Source organism: Rhinolophus sinicus, chromosome 2 (genome assembly GCF_057876585.1).
Source record: "Rhinolophus sinicus isolate RSI-liver-muscle chromosome 2, RSI-T2T, whole genome shotgun sequence".
In the NCBI taxonomy this organism is placed as follows: Eukaryota; Metazoa; Chordata; class Mammalia; order Chiroptera; family Rhinolophidae; genus Rhinolophus; species Rhinolophus sinicus.
Window position 1 is genome coordinate 109047715 of NC_142502.1, and position 9241 is coordinate 109056955.

General features: G+C 45.6%; 1 non-coding gene across 1 annotated transcript; it reads right to left on the reverse strand.

Moving 5' to 3' along the window:
• Positions 1-608: 608 nt before the first annotated feature.
• On the reverse strand, positions 609-715 carry LOC141572032 (U6 spliceosomal RNA). The gene has a single exon (XR_012497043.2). It is a non-coding gene; the product is annotated as a U6 spliceosomal RNA (small nuclear RNA).
• Positions 716-9241: the final 8526 nt, after the last annotated feature.

Sequence of the window (9241 nt, forward strand, 5' to 3'; positions counted from 1 at the left end):
CAGTGGAAACTTGCTTAAGTGACAGCCTTTGCTGATTTCCTTCCCTTTTCTACCTCAAGTTCCCACTCTGCTCCTACAAGTGTTACTAAGAATCCCCTCCCAAATGAACTTCCCGAACTCAAATTATTGTCTCAGTGTCTGCTTTCAGGAGAAGTCAAATTTTCAGAAGTCTCATTACCTTGTTTTCCAGATATATCCATTTCTCTTGGGTATTTTAGCTATCATATGTGTATTTTATTCTTGTACATGCACATTTAGGGTTGAGTGATTCTGTTCTGTCACATCACTTCTGTTTTTTACTTCTGTAGAGGACTAAAATAATACAGTCACAGTTGAAATGTGAAGAAATATGACTATTTCATTTTTTTAAAACTGAACTCAAATTGTGAATGAAACCCCACTTCCACTCAGTATCAGGAAACAATCTTGCATTTTGAGGTAAAACAATCTCATCTGGATGAAAAAGTTTTTCTGGTAATTGCTCAGTTCAGCATGCAGACTGTCACTTCAATCATTCTCCCATTCTTTTTTTAAAAATTTATTTATTTTTATTAGTTTCAGATGTACAAAGCAACGTAATAGACATTTAAACCCCTCATAAAGTCATAAAAAATATGGAGCGCTTCACATATTTGCGTGTCATCCTTGCGCAGGGGCCATGCTACTCTTCTCTGTATCGTTCCAATTTTAGTCTATGTGCTGCCGAAGTGAGCACAGTTCTCCCATTCGTGCCTTCATCCCCAAGTTGGAATCCTGATGCGGGGGAAGCTTACGAGTCTGACAATGAAGTTAATGAACTTGCCATCATGCGCTTACATTGTGGGACAGGGGTGGGGGTGTCTAGTCACTGAGCTGCCTCTGGCCCTCACTGATATCTGACAAGGTGTCTCATCCCATTAAGTCTTGGCAGCCCCCCTTCTAGATCTGTGCACCCACGGCTGTGTGGCTCCTTGTCTGTCCTCTTGTGCATGATGACTCTCTGGGGAAAAGCTCTGCTTCACTTCCTCCCTTATGGACAGTTGTTACGAATTCTATGCTTGGAGATAATAGTCTCTTTGAAACTAACACCATACCATTTCTCTCTCAAGACTCAAACAAACTGGAGGCATTTTTGTTTTAGACCACTGAGCCAACTAAGATTTTAAAATATCCATTCAGTCCAGTGGATGGATGACTCAACATCAAGCTAACAATAATAATGCTAGGAGATAAAACATCTTTGGAACACCACACATTCTCCTTTTTTTATGTCTAAATTTTCTCCCACATGAAGCTGTCAGTATATTTGGTGATAGTTGTTTGAAAATCTCCAGTGGTTCTCATATGTGTATTTTCCTTCTCTCTGTTGGCTTGCCCAACTTTGTTGAAAAATACCAATGTTCTTTAACAGATTTGCTCATTGTTTTTGAAGATTATTCTTTATGTTTGCTGTGTAGAAGTGCAAGCACTTAATATGGAATGGAAAACCTGGGATTGAATCTCAGCTGTCATTTATTAGCTGGATGAGCTGGAGCAATTTGCCGTGTCTCCAAACCAGTGGTTCTCAGTGTGTGGACCCTTCAGCAGCACCAGCAGCACCTGGAAATTTGTTTAAACTGGCAATTACCAGACTCCACCGTGGACCGATTTACACAGAAAGTCTCTTCTGAGGCCCAGGAAATCTGTACTTTAACAAGCTCCCCCAGTAATTCTGAAGCATACTTAGTTTCCTTTTTGCAAATAGATAGCGTTTTTCACAGATGAGACTTAAATGAGGTAATATATGCAAAATAAATCTTAAATAAGGGTCATATGGTCAAATGTGGGTGACAGCACCAAGATGGCAGAGTAGGAGACCCCAGCAAAGATTAATAATTAGACAGCTATAACGAACTAAAACAGCTCTGAGACAGTGCTGGACTCACGAATGAGGTAGGCGTGGTTACATAGCCTTAGGCTACTACTGACCTTCTGATCATAGGTCAGGAGGAGGATCAAAACTAGCACAAACTTATTTTTCCTTCTTCACAATTTCATGGATAGAAGAGTCATTCTTACCATAGATCTGAGCAACCTCAGCATAGGATTTTTCTTTCTTTCCTTATGAACTTGAAAACCTTTACCTTTTCACACAAAGGAAGCACTTTCGGGCTTCTCTTTGGCCTATTTGAATTGCCAGCCTCACTACTTTGGTACTTCTGGGTCATCAGTAAGTGGAACAAGGGTTATTTGAGCACCAGCACCGCGATACTGTGACAGTCAATCTGATCACCGAGGTGGCTCTAAGCGGCTAACAGGCAGGTAGCTATACAGAGCGGAGGTGATAGACAAAGGAATGACCCACGTCCAGGGCGGGATGGAGTGGGACAGCAAGGGATTTCATCACACTACGCAGAATGGGATGCAATTAAAACTTGTGAATTGTTTATTTCTGGAATTTAATATTTTTGGACCTCGGGTAACTGAAACACAGAAAGGAAAACCACAGATAAGAGGGGACTACTGTAGTCAAGATATGGAAACAACAAGTGTCCATCTATGGGTGAGTGGATTTTAAAAATAATAATAAATATATAGATATAGATATAGACATATATGTATATACATACATACATGTTTTTCAGCATAAGAAATATCCACACCTATACAGAATTTTTATGAGTTTATTTGAGCCAAACTGACAACATATGCCAGGAGAAAGATCTCAGATGCTCCCAAAAGTAACAGTTTTGCAGCTTTTTTTATGCAACACAGAGGTAGGAGAAAGCAAAGCAGGGATTGGATTACAGGACAGTTAAGATTATATGCTTTCTTGAGTGTGGTTACAGCTTATTTCAAAGGTGTGTTAACCTAGATGCACAGAAACAATGGACAGGGCTTGTTTAAGGCAAAGATAAACCTTTTACTAAAGAAGTTATATGCCTGGGACGTCATCACCCACCATGACCTGCCCTGTTAGGAATTCATGATCAGATCACCCTGGGAGGCTACTTTCCATAGAACCATATATATACATATATATATAAAAATCCTGCCCTTACAACAACATGGATGGACCTTGAGGGCATTATGCTAACTAAGTGAAATGTTAGAGGAAAACAAATGCTTTCACTTATGATTTTATATGCAGAATCTAAACACATTGAACTCATAGAAACAGAGAGTAGAATGATGGTTACCAGGGGCTGGGGGATGAGAGAAATAGGAAAATGTTGGTCAAAGGGTACAAACTATGAGTTACAAGATGAATGAGTTCCCAGGATCTAATGTACAGTGTGGTGACTATAGTTATAACAATATTGTATTATATTCTTGAAAGTTGCTATGAGAGTAAATCTTTAATGTTCTTACCATAACAACAGCAAGAACAGAAATGTAAGTTATGTGAGGTGATGTGTTAACCTTTGCAGAAGAAAAAGGGGTTCTATGGAAAGTAACCAAAACCCTAACAGGGCAGGTCATGGAGGATAGTCACGTCCCAGGCATATAACTTCTTTAGTAAGAGGTTTATCTTTGCCTTAAGCAAGCCCTGTCCATTGTTTCTGTGCATCTATGCTTCATGTGACCTCTGGCAAGTGGCTTTTACTTCTCTGATACCCACTGGAGCTCTGTCTATTCCTGACTACAGAGGAAGAGAAAATACGTAGATTCAAAGTCAATTCTGGGGAAATCCCTCTTCCAGCTTTACAGGGAAACAGAAATCAGCCAGAACAGAAGTGATGACTTGGGCTTTAGATGTTTGGTCAAATATTTTCCAAAAAGTTGTCTGGGTTTGCAAGTAGGAAGAAGTTTCAATATTTGTAAAGACTCCCTTCACTGGGAAGGCTATGCTTATCTGTGCCAGGAATAAGGACTGCAGGATGGAGAATTCTTTCTAGAAATATCAACACACACACACACACACACACACATACACACACACAGTACTCCAACTCCCACCTAGAGCTAATAAAGCCCAAGGGGTAGGAGGGTACTGGGGAGTCAACTCTTACCACTAGTTCAGGTTTCCATTGCTCCCTGTTGGGGGACAACTGGGTCTAGGAACCAGGGGTGGGGTCGGCTAGACCCTGAGAGACCTTGTAGGCAAAGTGCTTCCAGTGTTTGCTCTGCTCGGGCTCTAGCTACGTGGACCCCCCATAAGAATGTCATTGAGTGTTCCCCATGGCCTGGCTGCTGGCTCTCAGGGGAGATAGCGTGCTTCTCTGCTCTCCTGGAATGGCAGGGCACTAGAAGGGTCCAGGGGCCCAGAGGAAGTCCCCCATCTAGGGGACTATCTCTACAGCTCTTTGCTGCATCCAGAACCCCTACAGGATATCTAGGCTCTTGTCCCCAGGTTCTGCGCTCATCTGCAAACAGCACAGGATGTTTTGTCCCCTGTCCCTAATTCTGTCAGGGTGCAAGCAAGTCAAAAGCCCTCCAAGTCTGCAGTGGGAGAGAAAAGGTACTGAACTCCCCACTTCAGCAATGTCTCCTTTCCTCTCTCAAGCCCCCTTTGGGAGGTAGGAGGAGTAGGGTGGGATTGCCATCCAGGCTTGAGGGTGGTGGGATTCTCTTACCACACCCAGTCCTGGGTGGTAAGCAGCAGGCTGCCTTCTGCAGCTAAAGGGCGAAGATGAAAAAAGCACCTTTTGTCCTCTGCCCTTTCTCGGTTGTCAGATAGTGAGGAAGGGACTAGATCTGCACTGCCCAGCTTGGTGGCTTCTAGCCACATGTACCGGTCGGGCACTTGAAAGGTGACTAGTCCAAATGCAAGTGCACTGTCAATAAAGAGCACACATTGGATTTCAAAGACTTAGTATAAAAATAGAATGTAAAATATAGCAGTAATTTCTTATACTACATGATACTAACAATATTTTTTAAATATCAAGTTAAATAGACTATATAATTAAAATTAATTTTACCAGTTTCTTTTGACTTTTTGTTAATGTGACTTCTAGAAAATTTTAAATGCCATTTGCAGCTCAGATTATATTTCTATGGACAGTGCTGGGCTGGATAGCCACCTCAGGGAGCAAAAAGGGCATCTCTCAGTGTTTTATACTGTCTTGGTCCACTAAGGATATGAGAAACAAATCTGACTCCCATTCTTCCAAAGCCTTTCAAATCAGTGTCTTGTTGTGCAGTCCTGGGTCCCCAGCTCAACCTCCCAGACTCTCTCTATCTCATTCCATTCTCTGCCCACAGACAACCTCCAGGCTGATAGAAAAAATTATATTAGGTTGGTGCAAAAGTAATTGAGGTTTAAAAGCTTAAAGATAATTGTAGGGGCTGGCCCGGTAGCTCAGGCAGTTGGAGCTCTGTGCTCCTAACTCCGAAGGCTGCCAGTTTGATTCCCACATGGGCCAGTGGGCTCTCAACCACAAAGTTGCTGGTTCGACTCCCGCAAGGGATGGTGGGCTGCGTCCCCTGCAACTAGCAACAGCAACTGGACTTGGAGTTGAGCTGCGCCCTCCACAACTAAGACAACATGACTTGGAAAAAAGTCCTGGAAGTACACACTGTTCCCCAATAAAAGTCCTGTTCCCCTTCCCCAATTAAAAAAAAATAATAATTGTAAAACCCACAATTACTTTTGCACCAACCTAATAAAAGCTGTTTTTCAAAGGCATGAATGCAAACTATATAAAGAGCTATAAATGGGGACCGATGGGAGAATGTTTCTGCCATTGGGAGAAAGTGAGGAAAGCAAATGGGAAGAATTCTGTCTCTATGGTCACAGGCAGGCCAGAAGTGAGGGAATACTCATTCCTTGACCAATTGAGAAGAACAGGCACATGCACAGGTTTTATGATTTGAAACTCAGGTAACTCACAAAACAGTGACTAATCCTAAAAGTTTAAAGTATTCAAAAATAATAGACAATTATACATTAATTTCTTCATTCCTCAGAGTAAGGGAGGAGAAAGCGGGACAAGGAGACTGCGGAGGCAGTCCAGTCGGTAGCATTAGCTGTCCCCCCACACACCCCCGCCACATGCTGGCTTTCTGGGCAAATGCCTCTGGGTGTGAGGTCAAGACAGCTCAGGGGATGCAGACCCACTGTAACAGCAGCCAATACCAAAGTCATAAGAGATGGTTCTGCCACTTGAGAAGGTTAACACTAAAAGTACCATTTCTTAAACACCCACTATGTACGAAGCTCCCTGCATTCGATAGTTCAAAACTCCACAACTAACCCAAGGTTGATGTTATTATCTTTAATTTACAGATGAGTGAGGTCCCTGCAAGTCCAGGAGGTGAGGTAAGTTTCCCAGGTCATTCGACTATGACGTAGAAGAGATAGAACTCATTTTGCTGAAGCCAGAAACAACATAATGTATTCCAAAGGCAGAGAGCAGGATGCAGGGAATCTATTCCAGCGTCTCTCCATGAAGAGTCATTAGACTTTGCAGAGGGTAAATTGCGGTCCCTGCCTTGAGCCCTGCTGAATGTTTCACATCCCAGGCCCCAAAGCACACAGGCCAGAACCACCCCCTGCTGTCACTAAGCCAACTTGAAAGTTTCCACACTTCCCCATGGGTGGGGGCAGTGATCACCAAGAACCACTGACTGTTGTTTTTATTGATGGTAGCAAGGTGTTTGTTTCTGTTTTTAACTTGCAGAGAAAATTGGTTTTCTCTTCCCAATCCCTAGGGTGCCTATCAGAGGAAACTAACCCTAAGGCAAACAGAACCTCAGAGCTGGAGTCACCCTCTCCAGGCAGGAGTCCTGCCTCTGAACACTGGAGGCTTCTTCAGTGGTATAGTGAGGGGCCTCAAACTCTACAGGGGGCCCAAAAGCTCTGTGCACCCCAAGCACAACAGGGAATGCTGTGAACTGACACTGCAGCGGAAGGGAGGAGACTAGGCTGCAGAAAGAAGCCCCTAACATACAAGAGCATCCTTCCTGAGCAGAGTTAGGTGGGAAGGAGTGACTTTTCTCAGTTCCAGCCTGAAGTGGAATGGAATAGAGACAGAACAGACAGGGATTTAGAGAGATTATATGAGGGACTGAGAGTTGGGAGAGGGAGAGGAAAGATGGTGAAATCTACACTTCTTAAAGATTTTAGGTGCTAAGATGGCATGGGTAGATGGGGGGCAATGGGGCATCTCATCCATCTCTGTGGATTCTCAAATTATACCTCCCCCAAGAAATAATACACTCCCTGATCAACTCACTCCTAACTTGTTCCTGTGTACTTTCTTGAGTCTAACCTTCATCCCTCCTGCTGTGTCTAGCTCTCAGAAGTGTTTTCTGGCAAAGGAGGACTATTGCTCCCACCGATCTCTTTTCTCCTTTCCTTCTTTTTCAAAGGTGACTGAACTACACCAGCGTCACCAAATCCCCACCCCTCAACTCCATCCCACTGGGCCTCCTTCGCAGGGAAAACCATTCCTCCAGGATTGCTCCTGGCGGGAAGTAGGGCCTCTTTTGTTGCGGTTTCCCTGATCCAACCCAGCTCTGAGAACCCGGGAAGATTTGGCGCAGAGTGGTCTGAAGAGTTCAAGGTAGAGTCCAGTGAGTGGCTGAAAGCTGTCAAGGGTCCCTGGCTGAGTGGAGTCGGGCTGAGGAATTGGAGCCCGCGGGAGAAGCCCGGGATACTGAGAATGGCGACAGGGGTGATGGTGGTGAAGTCTAGAAGAAGGGGTGAGGGTTTCTTGAGCAAAACCAGGAAAAGACCACCCGGGACGTCCAGCGCTTCCGCCCCACTTTTGTCTTCTCATTGCGTTGGCTATGGTGCCCCCTGGTGGATAAAGGAAGTCTCTGTAGCTGACTCTTTTCTGTTCCACTTTAAAAACAAAAAACCAAAAAAAGTAGTATTTACTACCGCAGCACTTCAGCCAGGCGTGGGGTCTAGAGATGAGTCTAGAGACGAGTAAGGCCTGCCTGAGTCACAATCTGCCTAACCGATCTTGATGAACCTTCCCCACATTCCCACATCCGCCATCTCTCCCAAACCCCCACATCCAGCAAGGGAAAATTAATGAATATTGCAGTAAGAGAATGTGAGACTAGATAACATTGGGAGATTGAATGAAGCCCATATTCCTAAATCTCTAGCAAAGATTGGAACCACCACTGTGCAACCCCTTCCAGCCTTGATAAACTATGACAACGTCCAAACCCAAGTAAAAGTGTGCGCGGGTGGTGGGGCGGGCAATGACCATTCCTCCCGCTGTACTGCAACCCTCCACTCATCCCTATCTTTGAGGGGCTTCTCTTTAGAAAATTAATCGCGTTTAGAAAGTCTGAGCCTCCACATCTTTTATATTAGACCCAGATCTTTTAAAAAATGAAAATCAGAGACCACAGGAAACGGGGAAGGAAAAGGAGACAGCCTAAGCTCTGGGTATTGAAGTTACACCCCCCACACACCACCACTACCACCTGTGGGGAGCTGCCCCTCTGCATTTATAGAGCACGAAGACATTTAGGGACTAACTTCAAGGAGGAGGATGGGGGCTAGGACTTCCCTAGGGGCAACGAGGGCGTGGCTGGGAAGAGAAAGGCTTCCTCGGGCTGTATCCAGCCGGAGCTCAGACGTAGGAGGCTGGACAACCTGACCCGGGGATACCCTTCTCTCTCATCTGTCGGCAGCCTCCGCGACCCTGGATGCGGCCTCGTCCCACTCGGACGTCGTCATTTTACAGGATCTGAAGACAATGACGCGGGACCTCATTTCTCAGGGTGGCTCGCATGAGCCTGCTGACCCACGGCGCTTCTACCGCTTCCGCTGTGTGCTGGGCTCGCTGGGCCTCTGTGGCGCCAGGCCCCGGAGACTGAGCTCTGAGAGTCCGGGGGCGGAGCCTGCGTGGTGGGCGTGGTCTCAGAGCTACCTGTAGTACTCAGGAGAGGCATCCCGATAATAGACCCTTCGACCACCTTCTGGGTGCTGCGCATCGCGGGTTCTGAGTGCCAGCGCTCACCAAGACCCGCACCCGGGAGTGTCTCCTGTCCGTCCACGGAAAGTGGGCGTCCGCGTGGGTCACGAATGCGGGGAGGTCGTAGTCTACGAAGTCTCACGAAGTCTAGAGCAACCGCATCTACCTTTCCACACCTCCTTCCCCGGGCAGACCTTCCCCTTTTCCCGGCTTCTGTTTTCTGGCACCCAGACCACCCTGAGTTCCTAGAATTGTTACTTTGCCTTTCTCTCCGTCTCCTCCCCGGTACCCCCTCACTTGGGATGTGCTGCAGCTGGCAGGGTTGAAGCTAGGCTTCCAGGAGCCCTTTAGGAAGGTTACATTCTTTGGGCTTCCTAGGCTGGGCCTGATGTCTCTGA